Raw genomic sequence first — 21,114 nt, forward strand, 5'->3', positions numbered from 1 at the left:
ACAAATATTGACCCAGTATATATCACCTGTGATTCAAGATGGCCAGTATGACATGATACAGCATAAGGAATGAGCCACAGTGGCATGTAGGAATATAAAAGTATTGCAGGATAGCAAAGCAAGAAGAGGTTGTGAAATATGACTGGCATTACAAATAGCATACTTGTCTTTTGGGCTTAATGGCGCCACCACTACCTCTGATAACTAATATGAAATCCCTACATTTATTATGTTTTTTTTCTATGTTATTTGTGAACTTCTCTCTTTACGTATATTTCTATTAATGATTTGTTACATTCTGTAAGATTTCTTCCATGTTGGGGATTCAGTTCTACTGAAATGGTCCAGAATTCCAATGACACTTCCAAATTTTGTTAGGTGGGTCCTATGACTTAAGTCAACCATGAACAATCACAGTTATTAATTGATTCCTGCATTGGCTAAACTGTAGCATCTGACTGGATGCTGTCTTAAAAGAATTATTCTTTCAGAATATTTTCTTCATTGTATCATTGCTAATTGCTTTTTTTATTTATTTCACCATTTAAATAATTATTCCCTTACTTAGTGAATCTTTTTAAAAATAAAATTGGGAAGCAGTATAATGTGGTGGAATAAGTACTCAATAAGGATTGGCGATACCTGAAATTTAGTCTGTATCTGCTTTAAATTAGTGTATAAATTTATTAGAACCGCCATAATGAAGTACCACAGACTGGGTAAACGACAGAAATTTATTTTCTCACAATTCTAGAGGCTATAAGTTTAATCAGGGTTGTGACAGGGTTGGTTTCTTTAGAAGCTTCTCCTTCGCTTGTAGATAACCATCTTCTCCCAGGGTCTTTACATGGTCTTCTGTGTGTGTGTGTGTGGGTGGGTGGGTGTGGGTGTGTGTCCAACTTTCCTCTTATAAGGACATAAGTCATATTGGATTATGGTCCACTATAATGACCTCATTTTAACCTAGTTACCTATTGAAAGAACCTATCACCAAATATAGCCACATTCTGAAGGACTGGAAGATTATGGCTTCAACATGTAAATTTTAGAGGGACAAAAATCAGCCCATAACAATAAGCTTTGGTAATTTTTTTGGCCTCAGTGAGTTTAGTTTTATTTTCTCCTGTAAAACTGAGTACCAGTTTCTACCTGGTTTCACATCCTGAGAACTCTGATGATCTATGACTATATCAGTTATGTATCACATAACATGGGAAAATGCATTGTTGAAAAATAAATTTGATTTTGAATATACGCAACATGTTGACTTCGATGAGCATAATAATGGTAATAAAATTGAGATTTTAAATGCCTTCTGAGTCAATAAAAATAATTACATATAAAATATAATCATTAATTATTTGAAAATCAGAAATATATTGCTGATATTTGTGTACATACGGGGTGCAATTCTCTTGATGGTTTGTAATACATTTTCACATATTTATTTATTTTTGTCACAAATCTTGTGAGCTTGGAAGGACAGGCATTGTGTCTGTTCATTTTTACAGACAAGTTGAACAAAATTTAGTGATGTAATATCTAAGAGCTCACACTTAGTAAGCAGCAGAACTAAGACTCAGAGTTAATTGGATTTCAAAATTTGGGCTTTATCTGCCATACTATGCTCATTCTTTTGGGAAAATAAAAATAAAATAAAGAAAATTTTGAGCAAACAGTATTGTTTAAGCCCTAGACAAATGTAAATGGGATATCTACCAAAAAGTAAAAGGACTTTAGTTCGAGAAAAGAAATAAGACATCAAATTGATAGAATTGAGAAAAGATAGTGTTGCTCACTAGAACAAATAAATATAGAAAAATTATCTGTTCCCCTCAGCTCAGCAGTTAAAAAATTCTCAAAGAAAATTCAGTGTGGGAAATGAGAAAAAAGGAAAAGAACTTGAAATGAGGTCAGTAAATTTAATGTATGAGATTATAAATAAGAACTTTAATATTAACCTAAATTACAATATAAATGAAAAGACTAAATCAACATATCTAGTTAGCTAAGATTTGCTGCAGGTAGACAAGGAAATCAGACAATCCCAAACTAAATCTCATGCTTATTATCTACGGTACAGACAAAATGACTCTAAAATATTATTAAACTTTCTCCAACTGCAAAACTGTTTATCACATTTTGGTTTTATATATGCTGTGAGAAAAATTATTCCCAAAGCAATACCATAATCATTTCGTTTCTTATATCAATCTATTATCCATTTAAATACACCAACATTTAACCTTAAAATTGAATAATTAGCAATCATGTATTATCAAATTATAAACTGCTTTCTTGATTCATGGCACATTCTTTCCTTGCCTGTGTACATTCCTTCCTTCCCCTGTCAGTGATGGGTGTTCTAAATGGTTGTACCTTACATTGGTGCCTGTGTTTGCACTTGCTCCAGAAAAACATACCCTTATTTTTTAAGCAAACACTCATATAGTGCTTGTTAAATGTTAGACAGTAATCTTAATCTGTATCAATATTAACTCACTACAAATAATAACTCAGGAGTCTTCTTTCTCAGTTATTTTTAATAAAGACTTTAAGATCTCAACATATCAACCCAAGTCCCAAACAGCTGATCCAACTGATTTTCCAGCTTTCCTCCTTCCCCACCAGCATCAGACACAATACTGCGGATTGAATATTTAAGCATTTTATCATTCCCCAGTAAGTATTAGGTGGTAGGCAGTGTAGTACAGTCAGTAAGTGCACGGCATGTTGGCTTTGGAGAGTTTGAGAGCTCTGCTCTGTCATTTCCAGTGCCGTTGTCCTACTGCCCCGTCGTCATGAATTTTCTAATCAAGATATGAATGCGTACTGTCACAACCCAGACTGTTAGCAATAAATGAAGGCTGCCTCTGGTGGGGTAAGAATTAATGAATGGGCATACTTAAAATACAGGAAACATAGTATCCCAATTTGAAATGGGATGTATGCCGGCAAGGAATCACATTCAAGGTAGTCAGCTAAGGCAGACAGGCAAGATGACTCATCAGGGAGCTGAAATGTGAGAAAATCATGTGAGCAGATTGCTGGACCCTCATCCTCCGATGAGTTCTGCTCTACTCCTTCTTTTCATGTCAGGGTCACCTCCCATTTTCCAGATTTCTTCCTTGCCTCCCCCACTTGAATACTTGTCTGCTACTTCTCCTATTCCCTTAGCAATCTTGCTCTTTGATACATCTAATTAAATAAGTTAATTTACTAAGTGACATTGGCAATTGATAGTAGCTCAATATCTACTATCCTTCTAGAGTGTATTTTAATACACATATGCAGACACAGGTGCACTTGTTCATATGCCATGTATATGTGAAGGATTGCCATCCCTTTACATGGGGCAGGACAAGCAGGCAGGAAGTAAAATCCTTTAGAAAGAAAGGTTTGCTTTTCTTCAGGAAGGCTCATATTCTATTGATTGGTACCAAGGGGTGCTTGTCTCATCCCAGTGATTGAACAGTGACTGGAAAGAAGTGGTAGTGATAAAAGAGGGAACAGAATGCCACTGGGAATGCAATAGACATGGCTGAAACTTTTCCAGCCAAGTAGAGTTTCTGTAGATGTATTGATTTTTGTTCTTTTTGAAATACAATTTAAAAGGCTTCTCTCCATTTTGTGAGTGAGAACGTTTTTAAGCAAGGCTGTGGCAAAGACATGTTTATGGTTGATACTGTGTCATTTCCCAGTTTATGGTACTTGTTTGGGGAATATGTTTATATCCTTCCTTGTGCTGGCATTTACCAAGTAAAGATGCCACTTGGAAAGGGTGGTTTATTTTTTTGCACCATTATGTTTTGAACGACTTTCAGGTTACAAGAAGCCTTTGAAATTAGCGCCCATGATTTTAAGATTAATAACAGTAATTACAGGGCTCTGTTATAGCAGAAAAAAGATGTAGCTTGCCTGTGAGATTAAATATGAAAGGTCCCTGGTCCAAGGGAAAAATAATAAAAGCTTGTTTTTTTCTGCAAGGACACCACCAGAGTGGTGGTGGTGAGAGTTAAGCTTTTTTTCTGAAGCTATGGTGATACTCCACAACCTGGCCCTGAAGACCAATTCAGGTCATAATCACTTTTGTTTGATCCTTTTTTTCTGTAATGCCAACACTCATCTGGGAAATTAGGATTGTTTTGAGCCTTTCTCCCCAGCCACATGCTTCAAAGTTCGCAGTGATTTAAAATGTTCACTGCAGTAGCAGCATCTGACAGACCTGCCATCTGGTTAAGCAGCAGTGACAGTGACAGTCATTTCTCTTGATGATGAGTGGCCAGAGTTGGACAGAGACTGGAGAGTTTGGGGAAATAAGAACTGTCCCCCAAAAAATCCTTTAAGCATTTATAATGACAGAAAATGGCAAAGTTAAAAGCAACTCTAATGATTTTCTCGCATTAACTTGACTTTTTAAGGGGCCCTTTGGGAAGTAGGAAGGGAAAAGGTAAGATAAAATAAAAGGAGGTGGAAAAAAATATTGGGAAGTGAGCGAGAATGGAGTGGATGAAGAGGCAAGGACATAGGAAAAGATAGGGAAAGAGGTAAAGAATGATGTGGAAGAACAGAAGGGTGGAAAATGAGAAAGGGAAAAAGAAAAGGTGAAAGGAAAGATGAATAAAGTGACAGGAAGAAGAAGTGGGGATGGCTAGTAGCACTGATGACAGAGAGAAGAGTAATGAAGAGGGAATACAAAGGAAGGGGTAGAGAAAAGTGGCACAGAAATGTGACTCCTGTCTCTATTCCATCATCCTTTTTACTCAAAAGAAGGACTTGGAATTCAAGCTCAAATATAGAATCTCAGGGTTGTATCAACCATGCTCTTTAATAAGAAAAGATACATTTAGAAATATGTAAACAGAAAGGCCATGCTTGAAACCATTCCTCAGGACACACAAGAAAGATAACAATGCCAAGTCTTAAGTATGACAGGGCATCAGGAAGCTCATATTTGGAAGGTCATGTAGGATGCTAAGTGCTGGAGAGTATGTGTCCTCAGGAGACTCTAAAGTCTTCCATGGGGGCTTCTGCATGAACATCATCTGGTGAACTGCATCTCCCTACTCTGTCCTCATCCTTGTCATCAATCACCAATTGTATCTTCAATCTCTTTGCCTTCCCCTTGTCACTTTTGTATCTGCAGTAGATTAAATTATGGTTCCCAGTTCCTCACCCTACCTGTATTCAGACCTTTTTTCCATGTGATTTTTCAATTCTTCCCAGCAGAGACAGGATATGCACATTTCTACGCTTTGACTTTGGGTTTGGCTGCGTAACTGCTCTGGACTAATCAGATGTTGGCAGATATGATGCAAATGGTGTCTTCAGATATACTTACATGATTGGATCTTCTCTCTCATGCTTCTGCTATTGCCAGGAGAAAAACATGCCCACGTGTCCTTCAGGTTCTCAAAGAATGAAACACGTAAGGAGCAAACCTGAAGTAAACTGATGCCAGGGAACCAAGCCAAGCAGAGCACGGCCAAGTTCAGCAGAACTACTCCAGCTAAACCACAGTTACATGATCAGGAGATAATGTTCATTGTTTAAAGACAACAATGAAATTTTAGAGTTGGTTTTTACAATATGTATTTTTTTTTAAAGTTTTTAAAGTTATTTAGTTATATTTTTAAATGTTGTCTTGACTTAGTTTTCAGGCCCTGGCTAGAGGCCAGTCAGTTCCTCTTCCTTCCCAACAAGGATGGGAAATTCATCTGTAGCCTATTGATATGTTAATTCACTTGATCATTTGATCATTTTTGATACCTACTGTATACTTGGCAGTGTGTAAGTCCCTGTGACAGTAACAAAGATATATAAGACATGTACAAGGCCATTAAGAACTTCTTATTCCAGTAAAAGAGATGAGACATTGTTATAAATAATTATTAGTCAACATATCACAAAGAATCAGCCATGAGGAATCCAATTTTATGAAACCCAGAGTTCTATGGTCAAATTAGTTTAGAAAATTACACACCCTACTTCTCACCCACCCTTGAAACTCCTCTGAGTACTCTAAGGATCCTATGTAACTAGGATCCATTTCATGGGTAAGAAATTAATGTTTATTGTTTTATCTCTTTTTCCCCACATAACCCCTATGAAAACTTGTGAGAATATTGTTGCATGGATCAAATTTTGGAAAATATTTCTGTAAGTAAAGGTATAAAGTAATAAGCAGCATAGGAGAGCAATCAATAAAGTGAAGTTCCATATTCGCAGGGTACAGAGAAGGGAAAAAATGTTTCTTTCTGAGACAAGGAAATAGAAGATTATGGAAAGAGCCACATTAGAGCAAGTTTTGAAGTGTGACTAAGGACTGCAGAAGTAAAAATTGACTGGAGAAGTGTCTGAATTAAAAGGAGAAAGGTTTAGAAGGTCTGTGTGGTCCAGAATATTGATCTTTATATACAAAAAGGAATTTGATTTATTTTGCCTGACTCTTGAGCAGCAGCAATGACACAGATTATTTTTGTTATCAAATATGAGGACATTCTAAAGAACAAAATAGAATGTAAACAGAGTAGGTATCAGGTTTCCTGCTCTTGGAAGTATTTCAGTGGAGGCCAGACAATGGGATAAACACACATACAGATCTGTGTGTCAAATAATTGGTGAGATGCATAGACCCCTGAGGATAGTTAACTCAGAGTCAGTCTTTAATTCTATGAGTTAACATATTACTCTGTCAGCTTTGCGGAGCTACTGAAGACTTTGAGCAGAAAGACTTAAGGCACAAACTGTGTTTGGGGAGATTAATCTTGCAGATCTGTGTAGGATGTATCAGCAAAAAGCAGTAAAGTGACAAGGAGGCCACTTACAAAGAATCATGTACAAGCACAAAGATCATGCCCTTTTCCACCAACAAAGATGCCATTCAAATTCCTCCTCCCACCTTCCACAGAGGAGGGCACCTTCTTTATAGAACTGGGAGGAAAGATGGACTTTAGTTCATTTGTCTAGTCTTCTGTGAAATTCAATCTGAGATTTACCATGGGGTATGGTAGTGAAAAGGTGGATAATAATTTAGGCTTTGCAACTGATATAACTTTTTAGCCTCACAAAATATTGACATAAAATTATTGATAAAGTTTATCAAGATACTTAAAGGACATTTCTCATTTTGTATACTATTTGGTAATAAAACCACTTATGCAAATATAGAACATTTGTGGAGAAGTCAGAACATTAGTAACATAAAGTATGCCTCAATCTCTGTGAAACTTAATTTCCTTTTTTTGAAAAAAAATCTTGATAATTATATATCCCTCCAAATAGTAGTTATCATTTATTGAATGACTACCAAGTATTAGACACTGCATATGATGCCAACTATTTATTATTACGTTCAAATATTAAGGTAATAACAATGATAAAGGTTTAAAGTTAAGCTAAAATTTAGGTGGTATTACAAAAAGTAAGGCACTCCTGACGTGGCTGAGAGAGAACTGCAGATCAATTGCAGAATAGGACTCAGGACACCATTTTATTAATGGTGCTTAAAAGGATAAAAACTAATTCTAGACTCTTTGGTAAAAAAAGACTAAGATACTGCTTTCCCTGCTCTAATGCTTCCCTATGCCTATATATACATGTCTAGCAAGAAGCTTGTACTAAGTTAACCCCTTGTACCAACTTATGCTACCAGCCAGAGTGTCATTAGTTTACCAGCTATAGGGTGATGGTGCAGTAAGTTTCTTTATATAGTCATTGGTATAAGAAATTTCCAACCAAACTGTCTCACCCCCCGTTCTTCAAAGAATAGCTTCTCTGAGCTCTTAGTTGGGATAGGAGGGATTTTCCATTAAACCGTACTAAACAGAGGGCCAATCATACATATAACCTTATGGATATTAACTTCCAAATATAGAGAAGAAAATTAATTATTTGTCATATTCTCTACTTGATAACCCCTATTCAACATCTACTATGTGCCAGGAAGTGCAATTGGGTGTAGCACCCATAGAAATTGGGAAAATCATGGTGTCATGTACCTGAGGAATAGTCAGACAAGAAAACTCTCATGTAGTAAGAGAGTGACTAGCTGTCACAGTTAGTCATGAGTGACAGCTAGTCACTCACGACTAGCTGTCATCTAGTCAAACATTTTAATTTTACAGATAAAAAGATCATAGAGCAAAGAAGGCCACTGACTTGTCAAACTCACATGAGATACCAGTGGTGCAACTGAAATTAAAACCTTAGTCAACTAACATCTGGACCAGAGCTAACTGAACTCTAAATCTCAAGGTACATATTAATTCATCTCTCTTATCCTTTGCCTTTGCTTTTGTTTGAAAACCTCTGACCTTTATGTCCCCCACTAAACTGATTCTGATTTATCCTCGTGATTTCACTACCATATCCCTGATCAGTCCCTTGTGCTCTCTTTTCTCCATCTCATTCGAGCCCTTAGGGTTTCCTGCGGATCCATTAGCTTGATCACTGTGTTTCACGACCACCTCCAGCTGATTAGGTTCACTTTTGCCAAGCTGTCATTGTTCCTGAGTTGATTGCAGATAATACTGCCTCCTCTTTTTGTAGAAGTGAGAATAACATACTTTCAATAATAATTAGCTTCTTCACATTTTTCTTCCTTAGCTATGTAGCCTCTGACAGTTACCAGTCCTCTGTGATTATAAACACATTATTTTCACATCTATTACTGCTTCCTTGGATAATGTTTCAGCACTAAAAAGAAATCCCACTGTACACATTTCCACTTCTGATGGAGTTCTTTATCCTGGAATTGATGTAACTTCCTTTTCAGCACTAGGAATGTCTGCATGTTCACTCATTACCTTTACCAGGATCACCTCATCTTTCTTCCAGTTTAACCAAGCCTATTTTTCAGTATTGTTTAATAGTCAAGGATGTAATAGAGACTGTGTCAAGACTGAAACATTTTTTTCAGGATATTTCATAATTATATTCTTTTTCTCTTTACTTTCCACTCACTTTCATGAAGTCTCTCTTATCGGACTGCCAGTGCAAAACAATTACTTAATTTCTTCCTTTGGGTCTTCATGCAACACACACCTATTACCAGGAGCTCTAGTATTTAGGGTGGACAAAGAGATAAAAGACATATTCCCTGCATTCAAGTTTGTGGGGAAGTCAGACAAGTAAACCGACAGTAACTGCAATGTGGTACATGGTATGATGGAATTAAAGACAGAGTGTTATAGTGAAAAGGAAGAGAGATAACAGATCGTTGAATCCTTCCTGTGGTGGGAGAACGAAAGCCTTCACAAAGTAATCGATGGTTAAACTGAGTGTTGAGTATTGAAAGAAAAGAAAGAGTAATTGACAGAGAGGGAATATTATTCTATTTGCAGCTGGGGAGATTGAAGTGTAAATAAAACATTGTCATTCTCAAAAACATAGGGTCAAGAGTCTAAGAGATAGATTGTAGAGAAAACACACAACACACTCAAAGGAAGTTGGATATATTCTGTGAAATTTTTAAGCGTCCCAATTCTACTTGAGATTTCAATGTACCATTTCCTTTTCTTCTCCTTTAAGATTATTGGTGAAGAATTAAATTTTGTAATATTTTAAGCATTTTATTTGATACAAAAGCTTAGAGGAGGTTAGAGAAGTTAATAAAACATATTTAAGAGGTTTTTGTTTTATGGGTAAGAAGGAATCACTGAAGATATTTGAGAAAGACAATTGTTATATTGATGAAAGGTATACTTAGTGAAGTTATTCTGGCAAGGATATTAGGATATAATTACACAACAGCAACAGTTTGGAGAAAGTGATAATAGTTTGTCAGGGAGACAAGCCAAGACTAACATTTTAACAAGATTAAAAGTCAAAACCTAAATCAGAGAGGCAATTTAAGTAACAGATCAGGATGGCCAATTGAATGAAAATAAAAGATCATTCTTAATTATTAAATATGAGTGAATTCAGAAAATGTTAATGATATTCCCTAGTGCTCAATAATATTTTGTTTGTGCATTGGAACATCTAGATATGATATGAACTCAAATACAAACTTTAAAATGGACACAGTGGCCTCACCAATCAAATTGAAAAACCAAATTTATAAATGGAGAAGGGGTGTCCTGAAACTGTCTTGGGAATTTGGGAAAGATGCTTTCCACATACAATGTTTTTGAAACATTTTCTATTAAATATAATGTTAATGGGACACTATTGAAAGAAGATACCAAGAGTTGACATTAACATAAAACATGACCTGGAATTAAAGGGAAGTGTCCATTTTGGTGCACTCCTCTTCAAAATTGGGGGAAGAAATGGAAATATAAGCAGGAAAGAGCAACGACAGTTCCTAGCACTTGGACATGTCTATGCGGCAACAGCTTAGAAACATTAGAAAGTAATAACATTGGAAAAAGTGAGATTTCCGTTTGTGAGTGAAAGAAGTAAAGACTAGTCAGTGTACCTGGAAATAGTCACTAAACAGGTGGGCAACATCAGTGGGAATCTCTTGGCATTGCCAAAATGTGTCTAAGAGATAGATTGTAGAGGATTGTTCCATTCCTCTGGCATGGAACAGAGGCCAAATTAAAAGGATATTTGGCCCCTAGTGCAGTTATTTTATCAAAAACAGGTAAGACACTACAGTGGAAAGAGTATTATTTCTAGCATTTACCAAGGACCTGGCTCTCTCCTAACTTCCCTTAGGCTACTGGATCACTGAATTGTTTATTTAAATTTCTAACAGCCTGCCCACCTATCTGAGATATGAGATGAGTGTTTTTATAGCAACAAAATGGAAAGGGAGGGGATCCCAGGAGAATACAACCACCTTATTTTCTTAGCAAAGGTTTAACCCAATTAAGGATGATTTGAGAAAGTGAAAGGGAGCAGGAGAGCAAGAGGAGAATAGAAGCAGTGTATGAATTAAAAAAAGAATCTGCATTCAAAAAAAGCAGAATATGGATTCTAAAAATGCAGAAAAATACACATCTATTTTAAAAAATAATCTCTATAAAAGTAATACGATTAGAACCATATTCTAAGATATTCAAAATGACTGAAAAGTGTGCAGTATATGACATAAGAAATAAAGATGAGGTAACATAGTAGTCAAGATTTTTGGTTGCATTTTAATGTTATCCATTACAAAAGAGCTTAAACTAAGTAGAAAATTTATTGGCTAGCCCTACTTTTAACTCCAGAGAAGACTAAATGCAGTCATAGCTGGGTCTGGATGCTCAAATAATGCCCTAAGAATAGAAGGCATTCTCAACTCTCCTTCTCTAGGCTTTACCTTGCTGGTTTTCATCCTTTTGCAGATTCTCCTCAAATGATGTTCCTCAGCAACCGCAGTTAAAAGCTATTTCTATAATAATCCCAGTAAAAACCGTCCTTGACTGAGATTTTATATTTCCACTGGATCACGTGGAATATACACGGGAAGAACAGTCAAGTCTCTAACACACCCAGCTCTATGAATGGGGATAGGATCTGCCCCATCCATAACCCCAGAAATGAAACTGAAGTAATGGTCATTCTGCAATGGAAGATCAAGGCACTGTTATCAGACGAAGGTAGAAAGCATACCAGGCAGAAGACAATACCAGTTTTCAGTATATTCCATGCCTTCCTTGGTAACACAAAGATTAAATGCCCTTGTTTCCATAAGGCTTATTTAAAAATAACATCTAAAATGATATAACTACTTCACATACCACTAAAGCTCTACTCACCTTATCTTCTCAAAGAGACAATACTATTTTTTGTACAAATCCAAGTCCAAGATCTTTGAATGATGTGCTTTGTTCACTTTCCTATATCTAGACCAGATGGGGAGTAAAAACAATCATAATTTAAAAGAAAAAGGAAAACTCATTTAGAAAAGACGTGAAGAGTGTAAGAGTTTAATGATCTATAATATTCACCAGCTTCTTTAGCCAAGTTTGGGCTTCTTTCAAAATGCAATGATCTGAATTGTCAGAGATTTTGTAGTGACGATTAAGAATGCCATCTGACTTCCATTATCATGGAGATATCTTATCCCCATTGCCATCAATGAACCCATTTCTGTAACTGCATCTCCTGACATCAACCCTGGTTTACAGAGGGTCACCACTACTAAGATGTGATTTTGGTGCCCTCGGCAGTGTAAGCTTGCCACCTTAGTAAATGGAGTATCTTCAGTGTCTTTTCACGTGGGTGGGTTTTCTGGATTCAGTGTTGTCACTCTAGCATGTCACTTCTCTGAGCCTCTTAATCTCCTTCTTCATCTTCTATCACAGCAGTCCTGGAATTACCACTTCACTGAGAATGGGTTTTCAAAAACTGTTCTAGCAGCACTTTAACCACCAACTCTCAGTCCTTATCTGGATGTTAAATGTAGATCATAATATAATGTTAGCATATCAACGATTTCTTACTAAGTCTAGTCTTTGACAGGGAAAAATGAGATACTGCAGACGTATCCCAGAGGGTTCAGGTGAATCTCATTGTTCTTGAGTGCATCAACCCAGATGTTTGCATCCAGCCCTAGTCTCAAGGTTCCACTCCTAACCATCCATGGTCCTGACCTTGGCATATCAGACATGCTGGCATGGATAATTCAATCTTCTCTAATGTACTATTGCCCTTATAATTCAGTTCAAGTTCTCAGTTTTTTCTGGCCCATAAGTTCAGAATATGAGGTTCTTGATGTGCTGCCTAGGAGTCCCTCTGACTTTCACATCTAACCTTAAATCTGTGATTCATCACCCTCAGCCTTTTGTTGTCTTTTTCCAGTGCAACAATTGCAGGCTGCAATAGACAACTTCCTTTTAAACCTCCCAGTAGCCTGTGACATTACAGCAATTCCTACGAGCCATAGGTTACCTGTAGTGGACTTAACATTAGTAGTAGGGTTTTCTTTGTCCCCTGGACAGCTCTGAAGTCCTCTTTTAGGACTCTTGTCTTAGGCCATTCCTAACTACAATTGCTAGCACACAGATTTCTTCTATTAGTTTAGTCTGTAACAAAACAACAAAAAAGTGTGTGTGGGTGCATGGCTTCACTCATCATTTCAACAAATATTATCCTGCTTCCACTATAACCCAGCACCCACAGATGCCAGCAATACATAGATTTATAAATCCATTCTTCTTACTATTGTGAGTCCCCAGTTTAATGTGAGAGATATCATGTAAAATGATAATGATAGCACAATGTGAAAATGAAGAACCATATAATTTTACCTGAAGAAAGTATGTTAGTGTTGTTAAAAGGACATGTAAGGCATTGTTGAGCTGGATAGTAGAGAAAACATATGTTCCAGGCATACCTGGCAGATAAGATATTGCAGAGACAGGAAACAAGAATACAAAATATAGTCACATGAAACAGCCTTGTTTTAATTAACTAAACATAATTAACGTAACTCTGATGTGAGAACACTTAGCGGCCATGTAAAGAAAGAGTTTATTCATTCTTTTGGGTTTTTTTAATTGAGGTAAAATTCATACTACATTAAATTAATGTGGTATTTTAGAGTGGTTAATTTAAATGAATTAAAGTTGATTTTAAAGTTTTTAAAGTTAATTTTATTTATTTATTTATTTATTTTTTAAAGTTTATTTTTATTTATTTATTTATACATCTTTATTGGAGTATAATTGCTTCACAACGTTGTGTTAGTTTCTGTTGTACAACAAAGTGAAGCATCCATATGCATACATATATCCTCATATCCTCTCCCTCTTGAGCCTCCCTCCCACCCTCCCTGTCCCACCCCTCTACGTCGTCGCAAAGTACTCAGCTGATCTCCCTGTGCTATGCAGCTGCTTCCCACTAGCTATCTATTTTACATTTGGTAGTGTATATATGTCGATGCTACTCTCACTTCGCCCCAGCTTCCCCCTCGCCCCATTGTGTCATCAAGTTCATTCTCTAACTCTACATATTTATTCCTGCCCTGCCACTAGGTTCATCAGTACCATTTATTTTTTTAGATTCCATATATATGCGTTAGCATACGGTATTTGTTTTTCTCTTTCTGACTTACTTCACTCTGTATGACAGACTCTAGGTCCATCCACCTCACTACAAATAACTCAGTTTCGTTTCTTTTTATGGCTGAGTAATATTCCATTGTATATATGTGCCACATCTTCTTTATCCATTCATCTCTCAATGGACACTTAGGTTGCTTCCATGTCCTTGCTATTGTAAATAGTGCTGCAATGAACTACATGTCTCTTTTTGAATTACGGTTTTCTCAGGGTATAGGCCCAGTGGTGGGATTGCTGGGTCATATGGTAGTTCTATTTTTAGATTTTCAAGGAACCTCCATGCTCTTCTCCATAGTGATTGTATCAATTAACATTCCCACCAACAGGGCAGGAGGGTTCCCTTTTCACCACACCCTCTCCAGCATTTATTATCTCTAGATTTTTTGATAATGGCCATTCTGAATAGTGTGAGATGATACCTCATTGTAGTTATGATTTGCATTTCTCTATTGATTAGTGATGTTGAGCATATTTTCATAGGCCTCTTGGCCATATGTATGCCTTCTTTGGTGAAATGTCTATTTAGGTCTTCCATCCATTTTTTAATTGGGTTGTTTGTTTTTTTATACTGAGCTCCATGAGCTGTTTGTGTATTGTGGAGATTAATCCTTTGTCCGTTGTTACATCTGCAAATATTTTCTCCAATTCTGAGGGTTGTCTTTTCATCTTGCTTATGGTTTCCTTTGCTGTGCAAAAGTTTTTAAATTTCTTTAGGTACCATTTTTTAATTTTTGTTTTTATTTTCATTACTCTAGGTGGTGGGTCAAAAATGATCTTGCTGTGGTTTATATCAAAGAGTGTTTTTCCTATGTTTTCCTCTAAGAATTTTATAGTGTCTGGTCTTACATTTAGGTCTTTAAGGCATTCTGAGTTTATTTTTGTGTATGGGTTAGGTAGTGTTCTAATTTCATTCTTTTACATGTAGCTGTCCAGTTTTTCCAGCACCACTTATTGAAGAGGCTGTCTTTTATCCATTGTATGTTCTTGCCTCCTTTGTTGTAAATTAGGTGCCCATATGTGCATGGGTTTATCTCTGGGCTTTCTATCCTGGTCCATTGATCTGTATTACTGTTTTTGTGCCAGTACCATACTGTCTTGATTACTGTAGTTTTGTAGTATAGTTTGAAGTCAGGAAGCCTGATTCCTCCAGCTCTGTTTTTCTTTCTCAAGATTGCTTTTGTGTTTTCATACAACTGTACAAGTTTTTGTTCTAATTCTGTGAAGAATGCCGTAGGTAGTTTGATAGGGATGCATTGAATCTGTAGATTGCTTTGGGTAGTATAGTCATTTTCACAATATTGATTCTTCCAGTCAAGAACATGGTATATTTCTCCATCTGTTTATGTCATGTTTGATTTTTTCATCAGTGTTTTACAGTTTTCTGAGTACAAGTCTTTCACCTCCTTAGGTAGGTTTATTCCTAGGTATTTTATTCATTTTGTTGCAATGGTAAATGGGATTGTTTCCTTAATTTCTCTTTCTGATTTTTCATAGTTAGTGTATAGAAATACCAGAGATTTCTGTGCATTAATTTTGTACCCTGCAAACTTACCAAATTCATTGATTAGTTCTAGCAGTTTTCTGATGGCATCTTTAGGATTTTCTATGTATAGTATCATGTCATCTGCAAACAGTGACAGTTTTACTTCTTCTTTTCCAATTTGTATTCCTTTTATTTCTTTTTCTTCTCTGATTGCCATGGCTAGGACTTCTAAAACTATGTTGAATAAGAGTGGCAAGAGTGGACATCCTTGTCTTGTAACTGATCTTAGAGGAAATGCTTTCAGTTTTTCACCATTGAGAATGATGTTTGCTGTGAGTTTGTCATATATGGACTTTATTATGTTGAGGTAGGTTCCATCTATGCCCGTTTTCTGGAGAGTTTTTATTATAAATGGGTGTTGAGTTTTGTCAAAATTTTTCTGCATCTTTTGAAATTATCATATGGTTTTTATTCCTTAATTTGTTAATATAGTGTATCAGATTGATTGATTTGTGTATATTGAAGAATCCTTGTGTTCCTGGGATAAATCCCACTTGATCATGGTGTATGATCCTTTTAATATGATGTTGGATTCTGTTTGCTAGTATTTTGCTGAGGATTTTCGCATCTATGCTCATCATTGATATTGGTCTATAATTTTTTTTTTTTGTGATATCTTTTTCTGGTTTTGGTATCAGGGTTCTGGTAGCTTTGTAGAATAAATTTGGGAGTGTTCCTCCCTCTGCAATTTTTTGGAAGAGGTTGAGAACAATCAGTATTAGTTCTTCTCTAAATGTTTGATAGAATTCACCTGTGAAGCCATCTGGTCCTGGACTTTTGTTTGTTGGAAGATTGTTAATTACAGTTTCAACTTCATTACTTTTGATAGGTCTGTTTATGTTTTCTAATTCTTCCTGGATCAGTCTTGGAAAATTGTACTTTTCCAAGAATTTGTCCATTTCTTTGTGGTTGTCCATTTTATTGACATATAGTTGTTTGTAGTAGTCTGTTATAATCCGTTGTATTTCTGCGGTGTCATTTGTGATTTTTCTTTTTCATTTCTAATTTTATTGATTTGTGTCTTCTCACTTTTTTTCGTGATGAGTCTCGCTGAGGGTTTATCAATTTTGTTTATCTACTCAAAGAACCAACTTTTAGTTTTATTGATCTTTGCTATTGTTTTCTTCAGTTCTATTTCATTTATTTCTGCTCTGAACATTATGATTTCTTTCCTTCCACTAACTTTGGGTCTTCTTTGTTCTTCTTTCTCTAGTTGTAGGGTATTGGGTTAGATTGTTTATTTGAGATTTGTCTTGTTTCTTGAGGTAAGATTGAATTGCTCTAAACTTCCCTCTTAGAACTGCTTTTGTTGCATCCTGTAGGTTTTGGGTTCTTATGTTTTCATTGCCATTTGTTTTTATGCATGTTTTTAATTTCTTCAGTGATCTCTTGGTTTTTAGTAACGCACTGCTTAGCATCCTTTTATTTGTGTTTTTTACAGTTTTTTTTTCCTGTAATTGATTTCCAGTCTCATAGTGTGTGGTCAGAAAATATGCTTGATACAATTTCAATTTTCCTAAATTTCCTGAGGCTTGATTTGTGACCCAAGTTGTGATCTATCCTGGAGAATATTCCATGTGCACTTGAGGAGAAAGTCTATTCTGCCACTTTCGGGTGGAATGTTCTATAAATATCAGTTAAATCTATCTGGTCTCTTGTGTCATTTAAAACTTGTGTTTTCTTATTTTTTTTCTGTTTGAATGATCTGTCCATTGGTGTAAGTGGGGTGTTAAAGTCACCTACTATTATTGTGTTACTGTCGATTTCCCCTTTTATGGCTGTTAGCATTTGCCTTATGGATTGGGGTGCTCCTATGTTGGGTGCATAGATATTTACATTTGTTATATCTTCTTGGATTGATCTGTTGATCATTATATAGTGTCCTTCCTTGTCTCTTGTAATAGTCTTTAGCTTAAAGTTTATTTTGTCTCATATGAGTATTGCTACTCCAGCTTTCTTTTGATTTCCATTTGCATGGAATATCCCTTCACTTTCAGTCTGTATGTATACCTAGGTCTGAAGTGGGTCTCTTGTAGACAACATATATATGGGTCTTGTTTGTGTATACATTCAGCCAGTCTGTGTCTCTTGGTTGGGGCATTTAATCCATTTACATTTAAGGTCATCATTGATGTGTATGTTCCTATTACCATTTTCTTAATTGTTTTGGGTTTGTTTTTGTAAGTCTTTTCCTTCTCTTGTATTTCCTGCTTAGAGAAGTTCCTTTAGCATTTGTTGTAAAACTGGTTTGGTGGTGCTGAATGCTCTTAACTTTTGCTTGTCTATAAGACTTTTGATTTCTCTGTCAAATCTGAATGAGATCCTTGCTGGTTAGAGTAATCTTGGTTGTAGGTTTTTCCCTTGCATCACTTTAAATATATCTTGCCACTTCCTTCTGGCCTGTAGAGTTTCTGGAAGTGCCCTCGAGGACTGGAGGAGTGGGAGAGGAGTGGAAGGCATTTTCTCTGCCCACTCAGGCCCGGGAAGCCTGCTGGACTCCCAGACTAGTTCCCCTGCCCTCTGAGACCAGAGGCAAGACTGGGCCTCTTCTGTTCTGTTGAGCCTAAACCCCACTCCCTACCCACCAGGGCCTTTTCCAGCCCTACAAGTCTTAAGCATAGGCCTCACCCACTGCCTAAACCCCACCCATGCCTAAGCCCTGCCCTCCACAGCAAAGGTCTTTTCTGCTTTTTTTTTTTAAGTTAATTTTAAAATGAACAAATCTGTGGCACCACCTCTGTCTAGCTCTAAAATATTTCCATCACTCCAAAATATAACTCCATATCCGTGAAATCCCCCATTCCCCCTTTCCCCAATCCCTAGAAGCCACCAATCTTCTTTTGGTTTCTATGGATTTACCTATTATGTACATTTCATATAAATGGAATTATATAATATGTGACTTTTGTGTCTAGCCTTTTTCACTTAGAATAATGTTTTCTAGGTGAATCCATATTGTAGCGTGTATCATTCCTTTTTATGGTTAAATAATACTCCATTGTGGGTATATACCACATTTTGTTTTTCCATTTATACTTTGATGGCCATCAATGTGTGCTTTATGTATAAGTATTAGGTTGAGTCCCCATTTTCAATTATTTTTGGTGTATACCTGGAAGCAAAATTGCTGGGTCATATGGTAATTCTCTGTCTTCCTTTTTGAGAAGCTGCCAAACTATTTTCCACAGAGTTAAACCATTTTACACTCCCAGTTGGGATTCATTTTGACCAAATGTAAAAGAAAACTTGCAAAAAGTATCTTTAATGATAGAGAAATATATTTTTTCTCTTATAAAAATTACTGTGGTACATCTGGGGTTCAGATAACATTCTCCTATTTTAGCAATCAGGCTTCTTCTATTTCAGAGGTCAACAAACTATTGCCTGCAGTTCCATTTATCTGTCAGTTAAATTTTGCTGGTACCTAGCCATTCCCGTTCTTTTACATACTTTTTAAAGGAGCTTAGGTATTACATGGCAGAGTTGAAGAGACACAAAAACAGAATGGCCTGCAAACCCCAAAATATCTGGACTTTCACAGGAAAAGTTTGCCGAACACTTATTTTGTTGGCCTGTCATATTTAACGTGGGCTTCCTACTCATAGCTCAAGATGACCATTTGAGCTTTAGTCATCATCTCCAGAATCCAGCCATCAGGAAGGGGAAAGAACAGAGAAAGGATGTGCTAATCTCTTTACAACTGTTTCCCTAAGGAATCTCAAAATCCATTATTCTAAATTATTCCCAAGTCCATGACTAGCTACAAAGAAGACTGGGAAATGCAGTCTTTATGTCAGGTAGTGGGCTATTCATCTTAAATTTGAGTTCACTTGACAAGGAAAAAGGGGGGAAAGAAGTGTTTTGAATGACTAGCCATCTCTGGCATGGAGCCAGCATCCACTATAGGAACTAGCATGTACCCTAGATGTATCCAGAGTCCCCCTGAGAATTGTAGGATTTATATAAGCAGGTAGGAAACCAGAGAGCTTTCCAGGACCAAGTAAAGAATCTCAGAACCAATTAGGGCCTTTTTTTACCCATCCCAATCATCTCACGACTTTTGGGTAGATCAATAATAAATCTCTATCTTCCTTGGTAAACTGAGTGATGTCTGAGTTCACTAGGCCTCATTTTCTGGTTAATTTAAAAGTCTGATTGCAGTTTTACCTCTCATAATTGAGATCAATTTAGCGTAATCTCTAGTTGTAATTGGATTTTCAAGGTTTTGCATTTGGAAAGGGACTGAAATTCAGAGAAGTTGTCAATGGCACACTGTGTAGTATTGGGATAACCAATAGATATTATTTTTCTGAAAGACAAAGATGTTAAATATTGTTTCTACATCAGCTCAGGAAGAAATATCCATAGAAGAAATAAGAATGAGGAAAATTAGCACAATGCAGTATTTACTTAAACATACGGTTTAATGTGGTCACGGACTCAGGAGTGTCAGAGCAGAATATATTTATACTTGCATAAGACAGTAAATAAATAGAACACTCACAAGATTTCTTCCATTTAGAAATATTTTTCATTTGCCTAAGAATATAAACATCAAAAAGAGGTTGTTGTTCTATAATTTTTTAAAAGTCCAGATATTGATTAGAAGGGTAAGTTCATTAAATATGCAATGCTATGAGTTCTTAATGCATACACAGTCCATCATTATGTTAGAAAGCAGCGGTGAGAGTGTTGCATTCCAGGGAAATACGGTGTTCAGAAGCTTGTTGATTTATTCACATCAGGGTCATTTTATTTTTAAATTGTGCCCATTTTTTGAGTAAAACAAATGGGAGCTGTCATGAGAATTACAAAACTCCAATGTTTTGTTGTCTTTGCTTTATAGTTTTTAATTCACATAACATAAATATTACATTTTTTGGTGTATAGTTCTGTAAATGCCTAGAATTGTACAACTACCACCACACAATCAAGATGTAGAAGTGTTCCACAACCTCCCCCCACCACCAAATTATCTTGTGATCCCCCTTTGTAGTCAACTTTTCTCTCCACATTATGTAGCCTTTTGAGTTTGTCTTATTCCATTTAGTACAATGCATTTGATTTACCCATGTTGGTGTGTGTATCAGTAGTATTTTCCTTTTACTATGAGTAGTATTTTTTCTTATGGACATAACATTAGTTTATTCATCACCAATTAAAGGGTATTTGGGGTGGTTTCCAATTTTTGCCAATTATGTATAAAGCTGCTGTAAATACTAATATACAGGTTTCCATGCAAATGTAAGTTTTTGTATCTTTTGGTTCAGTAGCTAGGTTTGATTGCTGAATCATATGGTAAAAGTGTTTTTAATTTTATAGGAAACTGCAAATAGCCAGAGTGGTTGTGTTATTTTGCTTTCTTACTAACAATGTATGAAAGTTCCAGTTGCTCCACCACCAACACAGTTTTTGATACTGTCAGCTTTTTTCTTCCCTCCCCTCCCCTCCCCTCCCTTCCCCTCCCCTCATTTTCCCTTCCCTTTCCTTTTCTTTCCATACTATGCCATCCCATCCTGTTCCTTTCCTTTTCTTTTCTCTTTTTCTTTTTCTCCATCTCTGTCTCTTCTC

This window comes from Balaenoptera acutorostrata, chromosome 12, assembly GCF_949987535.1.
Source record: "Balaenoptera acutorostrata chromosome 12, mBalAcu1.1, whole genome shotgun sequence".
Classification (NCBI taxonomy): domain Eukaryota; kingdom Metazoa; phylum Chordata; class Mammalia; order Artiodactyla; family Balaenopteridae; genus Balaenoptera; species Balaenoptera acutorostrata.